This window comes from Diabrotica undecimpunctata, unplaced genomic scaffold, assembly GCF_040954645.1.
Source record: "Diabrotica undecimpunctata isolate CICGRU unplaced genomic scaffold, icDiaUnde3 ctg00003098.1, whole genome shotgun sequence".
Taxonomy (NCBI): domain Eukaryota; kingdom Metazoa; phylum Arthropoda; class Insecta; order Coleoptera; family Chrysomelidae; genus Diabrotica; species Diabrotica undecimpunctata.
The window spans coordinates 2,020-14,098 of record NW_027314298.1 but is presented as its reverse complement, the minus strand read 5'-3'; the positions used below and the strand labels follow the sequence as shown (position 1 = coordinate 14,098).

The window sequence follows — 12,079 nt, the reverse complement described above, 5'->3', positions numbered from 1 at the left end:
AAAACAACAAACTTTGCGTTGTCATCTTATAGTAGAATGGTACATAAATTATGTGCATTACATTCGTTTTTTCATCTTTACTTCTCTATTAGACATGTATAAATTTTTAACAAGATTGTTAGGGCCTGTTTCCGTCTGGAAATAAAAATAAAAGAAAAAACCTATTGTGCAGTGACATGGAGTCAAGTTAAATATGGCTTTCCAGTTATTTTGGACAATCCAATTTGGTTTTTGTGGATAATTTTTGTCCAAAGAAAGTATGAAATCATCGAAACTACTTCCGAATTTAAATAGCAAAATCCCGACAAAAAAGAGAAGCCTATAGAAAAAATTCTTTGAAAGAATTATAGCGTTGCACATCACATTGCAACAACCAGTAAGCCATATACAATTGCTGAAGATTTGATTCTACCTGCAGCTGTTGAGATGAAGGAGAAAAATAATAGTAGGTGAAAAAGAAGCTGCAAAAATAAAAACCATACCCCTTTCTAATAATACTATGCAAAGAAGAATAAGTGACAAGGCAGAAGATATGCGAGTTGAGTTTCTCATCAATGAATACTATTAAAACGAAAGTGAGAAAGCGCTTAGAACTCGAAAAACACATTGTTTGAGTATCAAATACAGAACCTAGGTATAAAAAGCTAGTTTCCGGAAAACTGACACATTCGTCGCATTAATATGTATTTCTTCACTTTGTAATTTATATTGCATTGAACTCTTTAACTCAATTTACTATCGGCATTTGTATTTCTTCCATACATTTTCTATACATGCTACAGGTGTATTACTATAATATAGTGGACTTACCTAAGTTACTACTATGTTCAGTCTGTGTACTATTAAAGTTAAATCGTCCAACCATAGGGCTCAGCCCCTCCACGTCATCGTGTAAGAACACTTCTCTCTTCACCATATTATTCTCGCTCTTCACCAATGGGCTCGGAGAATCATGGGACGACACCAATTGATGGTTGTGTGGATGTGGATGGTTATGATGTGGCTGGAGGTGGTTCAGGAGGTTCTGTTGCGTACCCGATGTACTTGGACCGGGATCGAATGGATCCTTGAAGGTTAAGCTTCTGCATAACTGGAAAATATATAGAGATTAAGTACATGACATTTGGACGAAATTTTTGATTTAGATCGATCAGCGATACAATTAGTACTGGAATATTATAAAGACTATATTACAGCTGCGGAGAATATGGCACAGAATTCTTGTACGACTTTCTTAAACTTCAATTATTACCATCCATAAGGTAACAAAAAATGAGGCATATCTTCTTTATTGAACACTTATTGCAACTAACCCAGGATATCTTTTTGTGTCAGCCTTGTCATTCAGGTGTACAAAATAAATAGGCAAACATTATTATTGTGCTCATAAATTATTTCCTTAACAGCGGTGTTGTGTGCTATTTCTGATTGTTCTTGGTTATTAGTCAGTACAGAAACATTTGAAGTAGAAGAAACAAATTTTCTTCTACTTCATGAAGTCTTTGTCTCCGAATTGGTTCTAATTTAGCATATATTCTCTTTCGAATGTTCTTTTTACTGTTTTTTCTTCATGAATAAACTATACCTTAACCTCCGTGTACGGCGGGGTTTAGGGGGGTTGGTTTTTTATTGTTTCACAGAACCTTATGCACTTTGATACCGATTCGAGCACGGGAAGTTTAACGAATTCAATTCAACAATGTGACAGTAGCTTTTGCTAAAAGATTTAATCGCTTAGCAAAGAAATCAGAGAACAGAAAAAGGTATTATTAAATCGTTTTAGTTCCTTGCCACCAAAGTGGGTGGAACCTCTGTAAGCTAACCACTGCAGTGGTAAAGTTTTAGGAGACATTCGTGGGACTTTCCGAGTTTGAATTTGTATCAGCCCTAGTATCTGATGAAGCAGAAATGCTGAAATGAGTCATAAAACTCTATTCTATTACTCTGAGATAGCGCGCAGGAAGTTTAACGAATTTGTCCTCCTAGGTTTATGATTTAATTTTATTGACTATTTTTTTGGCTTTATAAAGGTAAACATATTAATTTTAATAGCTTGTTTATACTCATACCCACCACAATTACGCTCCCGATAATGAGCAACGAGGTCTGCGTATTTTGGTTTTAATATAAACCTCAATTGTACATTTACAAGAAAACTCCTGTCGTGAAAACCTACACTCATAGATAAAATAGAAATCCGTCTAGCCCAAAAAACACTACAATGGGCCAAATATCAGAAGAAATCACATAAAGTCCACATCAGTTCGGCATATTTGCCACGATCTAATAATAAGTTTTATTGTTTGCCCAAAAAATAATTTTAAACATAATACTTACCCGTGAAGAAATAGGCGTTGGACTGTCCAACTGAGGCACTGGCGGAGTAGACAGATCAAAGAGACCTACAGGACTGATATCCCTTAACAACATATCCATACATGGCACTTTCTCAGGTTTCGGTTTAACAGGCGGAGACTCGGGACATAGGTAAACATCTATTTTCTCCCGAATCGCTGCTCATCTTAATGGTATATTTCTCGCCTTGCCGGCAGGCACGGAAAGTTTTGTGCTAGGCGGCGCTTTGATCGCCATTACTGTTTTGTTTCGGAACGAGTCGATGGAGCGAAGGTCTTGGTAAGTCACGTAACCGTACCTGTGTAAGAAGATAAAAATATACGGCACGAATCACACGTGAAATAAAGACAAAGTAGTTAGCGTAAGCTTTTAAGCAATGAAATATATTGTTTTGATAGAAGTTTGTGGACTCTGTACGTCGAACAACTGTATAAAAAATGGTACCAGACCAATAACCTTTTTACACGAGCGTTATTATGGAGAAAGAAAGATTTTAAACTAAAGTCGGAAGTTCGTAAAAAAAATGTACTTTTCTTCTTCTTCTTAGTTGCCAAAAAAGTTTAAATTGCAAACCCCTGGTGATACATCATTGAAAAGACTATAAAAAATTTTATTTTTATATCTCCGCTTTAAAACGTTCTCCTACGTCTTCCGATACCCAGTTGCCACTCCTCTCGATTCATCCGTAAGTCTTCTTCTACGTCTCTGTCTTTCATTTCTCTATTGATGCCTTCTCTCCAAGACGGGGTCTTCCTCTTTTTTTTTTCTACCGTGAGGGGTCCACATTAAGACTTGTTTTGGAAGACGTTCTTCAGACATTTTCTGTACATGACCGTACCATCTGAGTTGTTGGGTACCAATATCGTCTACTATTGTATGTTTTACTTTCATAACTTCTCTTATTCTGTTGTTCGTTACTTTTTCTAGTCTAGATTTTCCAGGTGAACGTCTCCAGAAATCCATTTCCGTTGCCTCAAGTTTTTCTCTTGTATCTTTCCTTTATTTGCCATACTTCACTACTGTAAGTAATTATACTTTTAATGATTGTGTTATATATCTTGTGCTTGTTATTATTAGAGACTGATTGATCCCAAAGGATACTATTGAGAAGGGAAATTGCTTTACTTGCTTGGTTATTTTTTTCCTCAATTGTTGCAACGTTTGATAACTTCTCCATCTTCCAATATGAGGTCCTGATGTTTCCCGCCGATAAACATATACTCGGTTTTTTGGATATTGATTTCAAGTCCCCATTTTTTATACTCCTCGATTAATTTTCGAGTCACTTCTAGTTAATATTTTTTTTACATATTTTTTATTATTCTTTTTGACATAACTTAACCTTCAAGCCACGTTTCTTTTCAACCTTATTAAGTGTACATGTAGCTAGGATCTTTTATTTCATTTAACTAATTTGTTTTAATAATAATTATATTCATATTGGAAGGTAAAGTGCAGGGTAAAACAGTTGAAAGACGCCAGAACTGGAGATGGTTTGACCGCTCTTCCACAGAAATCTTTCGTGCAGCAGTTTCCAAAGCTACAATTGCCATTTGGATCGCCAACCTTCGAAAGGAGAAGGCGCAATAAGAAGAAGAATAATTATATTTTTTTAATCTTTGTCATTTGCTACGTTTTTTTTTAATTGTAATTGATTGTTAATTGTAAAACCTAATGACAACGAAATGTTTGAAATTTATGATGTTGCTAACACAAGGTTTTTTATTTTAATTTTTTTCCTAAAGTGGAGTAAAAAGAATCATTTACGCGTAGTCACTAAGTACAAAAAACTCAACCACTCAACCTAACTGGACAATGTCTTGACTTGACCGTTTACTTGATTAAATGAGTGTGTTTTAAAACAAAAGTGTGTACTGAGTTCTGTGAACGACGCTTTAATGATGACGCAAGAGTAAATATATCTACGGTTTCAACGTATAGAAATACTGACCTGTCATGTGTCAATTTGCTTAATTCGTTCGACGCCGACTCTATCATCTGATCTAAATAATTTTCGAAATTGGTCTAAATTCTGCAGTTGCTTCTTAAATTCTACGCACTGACTATTCTGTCCATGTGATCCCTTCCACTGAATGTTGTTTTTTTGATTTCTTTTCTAAAATACCTATTCCTTCCAACACGTTCGTGATGTCGTATATTCGCCTTTTTTGTACCTAAACCCAAACATGTCAAAAACATTATTCATTAAAATATAAATAAAAAAAAGGGTAAAAATAAATATAAATGTAAATGCTGCTTGAACCTGTAGCTCTAGCAAACAGTGAAAATATGTTAGATATTGTTAGAATAAAAAATAATATGTTGAATAGGAAAGAGCTGGGAGAGACCTATTTCCAGCAGTGGACGCATACAGGTTGATGATGTTTATATGAGATTCAGCCACAATTGATTGTAATGAAAATTACAGTTTTACCTAACGTTCGACGTTAAGTTAAAATAGTTAAAAAAAAAACCAAGAGAAAAAAGAAAAAAATCAAAGAAGCAGCTTTCATCCTAGAGAAGTGGAAGATCAAGTGAACAGTGCCGCAAGTTGCCCGAATGAAACAATATGGAGAATTAAAAATATCGTGAAAGAAATGAAAGGCAGAATTTACAAAACAGTCATCAGACCAATAATGACATACGCGGCAGAAAGGACAAAAACAATGTTAGAAACAGCAGAGATGAAAACACTTGGAAAAATGAAAGGTAAAACACTACGAGACAGAGCTAGAAGTACAGATATACGACGTAGATGCAAGGTGGAGAAAGAAATCGAAGAGTAGAATGCAACGATCATATAAGCCGAATAGAATAGTAAAACGGAGTGGAAATCGAAACTTTAAAACAAATGTTCATGTTTTCATAGTAATCAGCAGATTTTGATTTTGAGTAAAAAATCAAATCTGCGTTTTCTATAAAGCCTTTTTTGCCTCCTGCATGAAGAATGATTTGTCTTTTTACTTTCGCTATCTGTGTGTTTTATTGATTTTATGCTGTTGTCTTGCAAATTCTTTTAATTCCACCCTTTGCAAAAATCAATATCTCATCTAAGTATACGAATGTTGCATCTTCAGATTTAGGTGTAGTATATTCTGTCAAAAATGTGATTCTTTTGTGAACCACACTACTCCTTTCGCATAAAAGTAACCTATTATTTTCATTTTTGAATTTAAATCATAAATCTCTCAACACTTTCCAAAGGCTAGTCCTCTTAATTTCAGAAATTTGTCTTTCTCTTATTTTGGTCAGTCCAAGTATCAAAACTGACATGTTGATTGTTTTCACGCATTCGATACAAAATATTGCAAATTTCAAATTTTTCTTCATCAGGTAAGTCAAGAATGTTGTGTGCTCTTAGAATGTGCTCCTAGAATGTTTACGAGTTGTTTTCTTGTCTTTGTGATACTCAGTCACAGTAAGATCTTCTTGAAAATCTCTGACAGTCTTCATTACAATTTTTAGCTGACTTTCACTTTTTCAGAGTGCGTCACAAACGCGTTGACTTACTCTGAGATAGCGCGTACCATTGTCGCTTTCCATGGTAAAGTATTTATGCACATTACATCATCAATCATCAACGGATTCTTTAGGCATAAAAATATTCACAAATATACATGCACGCAAGAAACACGAAAGCTGAAATCGATAATAGACTACATAATAATCAAACAAGATACCACAATAAAGATCAAAGATGTGCGAGTCAGAAGAGGAGCAGAATGCAGAACGGACCATAAACTACTGACAGCAAAAATGGGCATTAATTGGAACAAAAACAAGACCCCCTCTACAAAAGAACCGTTGGAACACTATAAGAGAAAAACAATACAATATAGAACTACGCCAAGAACAATCAATATGAGAACTATACCAACAACGTCTAGACCAAAAATTAATAGAATTTATATACAGCAACATCGAAGAAATATACGAGCATATAAAGGCGAGTATAAAACAAGCAGCAGCATTCGAAGCCCTTGGAGAAAAAGAACATATAACAAATAAACAGCACTATTATGAAATAAATGAACCAAAAAAAAGAATAATTGAAGAAAAAAAGCAACTATACAGAAAATGGCTGACTACAAACAACGATGAAGTTTATAAAGAATATAGAGAAAAAGATAGAGAAGTGAAAAAACAAATAAACACAACAAAAGAATGAAGAATGGGAAAGAACCTGCTTAAATATTGAAACATACATAGGAGGTATAAAATTTGGCATTTGTGAACCTGAGAAAGGCGTATGACTCTGTACCAATGTCAGAACTATGGGAGGCAATGTACAAATTAGAAATACAGACGGAACTCATAGAAGATACAAAATGGGAACAAGTATCATAGAGACTTCACCACAACAAAAGGGCTCCTGCAGGGTTGTTCCACATCTCCAACTCTATTCAAAATATACTTAGAGAAAGCCTTGATTACATGAAAAAGAAAATGCGAAGGCATGGGAGTACCGGTACGGAACGAATACCTACATATATACGTTAAGCTTTGCAGACGATCAAGTAGTGATTGTAGTGAGAAGACCAAGACGACCTCAGCTACATGATGAAGAAACTACAAGAAGAATATACCAAGGCTGGGCTAGATATTAACCTCGCGAAAACAGAGTACCTATCTACAAGTGAAGAAGACATAGAAGATCTACAGATTGATGACAACGTAACAATCAAAGGAAAGATAAATTCAAATACTTGGGTTTATAATCACGAAAAAGGCAACAACAGAGAAAGAAATTACACAAAGATTAGGACAAACAAGAACAGCAATCTGACAGCTTAACTCAGTATGGTGGGATAGACACCTAAATATGAAGACACAGATTTATAAAACATTAGTACGAAATATTATTGGGGCTGAAAATTGGATCATAAACAGAAAAACAGCAGTAAGATAGTAGCAACAGAGATGGAATGCCTGCGAAGATGCTGCAGAATAACAAGAATGGATAGGAGAAGTAATGACGAAATAAAGCAAAGAACATCAATAGAAACAGACATACTAGCATATATAGAACAAAAAAGACTGAAGTTGTATGGACATGTAAGAAGAACTAGCGACAGCAGATGGATAAAGAGATAACCAAATGGAGCCCTATAGGAAGGAGGAAAGAGGACGACCCCGAAAATCCTGGAGGAACGAAGTAGACGACGCCATGAGTAAGACAGGCCTAAACGATGGAGAATGGAACAGCAGAGAGAGATGGAAACGGTTGAGCGAGGGAAGGCAGTGAATACTGTAGAATCCCTGAATATATATACATCATCAATATCCAACTTACGTCTAGGCATGATGGTCACTTGAAACTACACACGTTTGAATTACAATATACTGAGTTTAGATCAAGATGACAGAAACTTCTAACTGTTGTGCTTGAGAGGTAAAATATAATATAACCGCTTACAAAGATCCTAAACACATTAAGCAAATTAGCATAATGATCATTAGGAATGTAATTTAATAATGTTTGATAAAAAGTTTAAAAATGGTTGCAAACCGTACATAAACAAATTAAAATGTTTTCCACAATTATTTTATTTTTAGTATATGTATTTTCATTAGAAAATAAAAGTTAAATCTATTTACCAAAACCCTATTTGTTTCAGAAAAAAATATTTAACAAGTAGGTGAAAGAAATTTACGTTAAATAACATTATGCAAGAATACTATTTATTAAAAAAAATGTAACAAAATATGCAAAACTATGAACACGGGGTAATGGCACATATATTTATTTTATACCTAAAACTTAGCAAAGTGTTAAAACACTATGGAGAACACCAGTGCAGTTTACCGTGCCTTTTACTACAACGAAAAGTTTTCTGCGAATCCCGTTAATCGTTTAGAGGTGTAAGTTGGTTGAATGTACTGTATGTCTTAATCTGTAGTATTCGCGGTTGTTTTCGGTAGCAACTAATAATAGCAATTTTATAAGACCTCTTCTTACATTATTATTTTAAGTTAATAATAAACAATTAAAAATCTAATCGGAGTATTTAACTTTGCGAGAACTCATCTTCCCGGACCATTACATCATATCTTTCTTTATTTTCTTTCGAACGGTGATCTTTCTTACCGGAACCGTAAAATGCTTAAATATGGCAACACTATCTAAATTCCTATCCAAATAGACTCTGTCTGATAAAACTCTTTAAAAGAAATAAAATACCGACATGTTTATTATTAGAACATCTTACCTTCAATTCTAAAGATGCTTTATTTAAATCTACAACACCATTTGACTCTTTCCAACAGATCGGAAAACTTCTTGGTCATTAAACTTAACGACGTATCGTACCTCGGTGTATTTTTTCGCAGGTATTTGGTTTCCTAGGTTTCTTAGGTTGCGGAGCCTTGAATGCATTATCTATATGCACCACTGACGGTGGAGCGTAGTGCAAGGATTCTAGATTAAGTTTCCTGGAAATAGAGAAACGTATTTTATATCCTTGAAAACTAGTAATCAGCTCTAAGTACACAATACTGTATAACCCCGAAATCTACCTTTATCTTTCCTCGTTGCACTCTAAGACATAAACAAAACAAATATCTGCTTGAAACCCTAGTGCAGACAATAACGGCTCCACAATACGGCAATGACAATAAACATATACAGATCACGACATCGTTTTATTGACCATACAACACAATGGCAATCGCTGTGACATGTTACACGTTTCCACCTCTATATTCATTTCACAGTAGGTAGGAATTGTCGTAATGTCACATTGACATTAAAAATTTCAAACGAAGTTCTGAAAGAATAAACAAATAAAATTAAATAAAATGCCTATTACGTTTGTATACCGTCCAAGAAAAAGTGCAACTGTAACATGGTACTTTTCAGGGTCATTCGATACGCGAAGTAATGATTTATTTATTGTTGGCTTCGAAAATAGACCCCACCAAGTGTTACAACAGTTAAAAATACCATTAAACATTTTTCAAACTTCGGGAATGTGTAAACAGTTGTAAAAAGTGTCATGAAGGTAATGAACCACGTGTTAGACCTGTCGATGAGGAGGGTCAAAACAGGGATATTAATATTTGTGCTTTTGTGGAAGCTAGTGAACCCTGCAATAGTGTACAAATTGCTAGGGAAGCTAACGTGAATGCTTGAACTGTCCAGCGAGTTCTCAAAAGGAATGGGTATCACTGTTTTAAGATATAACCAACAAAAGAACTGTTTCCGGAGATAACTTTAAGCGGATGGAGTTTTGTGAAATTATGTTAGATAAACAGAATGAAAATGTACACTTTTTAAAAAATATTTTTTTTTTCTGACGAATCTTCATTTTCATTACAGAATGAGATCATTCCGGCAGTTCGACGCCTTCCCGTTAATTTTCAGGAGGTTTATTTCCAACAGGATGGACGTTCGGCTCATACTCTAGAGCAACTATTGACTTCCTCAATCAAACGTTTCCTGATCGATTGATAAGTATACGTGGTACAATTAAATGGCTCGCTAGATCCTGTGACTTAGGGCCTAACGATTTCTTTTTTTGGGGTTTTCTCAAAGAGAACATTTATAAGCATCAGTTTGAAAGGGCCACAAACCTAGTCGAATTAAGAGCAAAAATACTTCATTTCTCTGCAAGCATTACACCAGCCCTACTCCAAAATATGAGGAGAAATCTGTATGACAGATTTGGTTACTGTTTAGCACAAGGAGGTATAATATTTGAGCCCTTAATTCATTAATCTCTTTCCTAATTTTTATTTTTTGTTAGGTACATTTTACGAAGTTTGTAGGTTCTTAATTAGGTGGTATTTTTTATGTTTAAGTTTGGAAGAATTTTATTGTTTTTTTTTATTTAACTTTTTTCTTCTTTCTTTTCTTTTTGTTATAAGCTTTGTCCATAAAATTTGTACAATTTTCAGTGACAATAAAGCATATTACTTATTTACTTATTTATTTGTATTGCTACTAAGGCTAAAAAATAACCAAAAAATTAGTTTTAGAGCATTATAATAAATATACTCTAGAGATGGGATTGCAATAAAATCTTAATTCCTATGGTCAACAAAACAATGTCGTTATCTGTATATACACACATTCATACTTATCTTCTAAGAGATTATATCAAGACAACAATATAATGATCTAGTAAAATCACAATAAATAAAATGATGATAGGTTAGCCACATTAATAATTAAACTAAATATGTACACCCTGTATACGGTAGAGGGTAAAGTATCTCTGTTCCGACCCTCCACACATATTTTTCTTATTAAAAATTTTCATATTTAGTTTTAAATAATGTGTGTGTCTTTACGTACGTACCTAAAGTCGTGTATATACCGCATTAATATTCTTAGAATTTACTTATAAGGAATCTATTCGGACTTGTGCACAGCCACAGCATTATTCGTATAACCAACGCGCAGTTTTTTTATATAACCCGCCACCCGAGTGTAAGAAGCAAACGAAGCGATTCCACAATCCAGCGCCCTGGAGAGAGAAATGATAAGCTACTAGCGTGTCTTTCTGCAACAGTCTATATAAAAAATCCTTCAATTTATTTTTGTTTTTTGCACACGTGTCATTTGGAATAAAATACTTGGACAAAAATGGAAGGTAAGTGTCAAGTGTATTTTTTTCATTATTTTTAACTAGCAGATAATTCTTTAAAAGCACTGGAATAGTTATTGCAGGAATAAATATATTTTATAAGAATTCTACCCCAAAATTCCTTGTTTTTATTTATCCCGGCGTAAAAAAAATTTATTTCTTAGTTTGAAACTTATGCCAGTTATTATAACAATACTACAAATTTCTATAAAGATCTTGTTTGACATTAGCGCCAGGAAAATATGTTTAATCATTTTGAGGATTAGAGATAGGATTGAGGAGAATACTAAATTTTACGGATACATCAAAGCAAAAGTTTAGTATTTATTGCTAGACCAGGTTCTACAATACCTTAAATTATTTATTATGTCTATTTGTCATTAAAATTTTTACAATATATTATTTATGTTTTTTAGATGTCTCAAAACCGACCGCTTACAGAAGCTAAACCTCCAATATATAGCGTATTGTCTTTACGAATTTGAAGGCGATGAGAATGCGGGCGACGATTTTCCTGAGACAAGCTCAATTTCCAGAACTTCGTCACAATCCTCGACTACTAGTATCGACAGCCAGCCGGACATGTTCCAGTACTTCAGAACAGCACTTGAAAAGGGTCCGCCAATGTACTCTTACAAGAAAGACAAATAATTCTAGCGGAAACGAAGATTTTTATGATTAGGATCAAGATCCTGACTTTGTTCCAGATAATGGATTTGGTTTCTAACACAACAAGTTGGATATGTTAGACGAAAAAGACGAGCATGAACAACTGTTAACCTCAAGTAAGAAATTCCTTAACTCCTCCGATAAAGACGAGAAAGAGGAACAAGCACCTGCTCCTTTAAGTCAATCTTTTGTGTGGTCCAAGAAAAACGTCCTTAATCTCCTTTCTTTAATGTCAAATTTTTCTGATCGAACCTCTACGCTATCCAGAGGAGTTCGCAACTTTTTATCGATATGAAAGAATTCGACGCTTTCTTGGGAATACTTCCAACATTAAGGTCATACTGGTGCAGCAATGAAAACTTCCATGTTGAAAGTGTGATTAAAGTACTTACATTAAAAAGGTTCTTGAAAGTATAAAAATCACACAATAATGAAAATATGCCCCAACCAAAACTAAAGAGTTTGAT

The 12,079-nt window shown here is 34.2% G+C and overlaps 1 pseudogene; it reads right to left on the bottom strand.

Moving 5' to 3' along the window:
* Positions 1–810: 810 nt before the first annotated feature.
* LOC140432169 (transcription factor E2F2-like) lies at positions 811–11,527 on the bottom strand (annotated as a pseudogene).
* Positions 11,528–12,079: the final 552 nt, after the last annotated feature.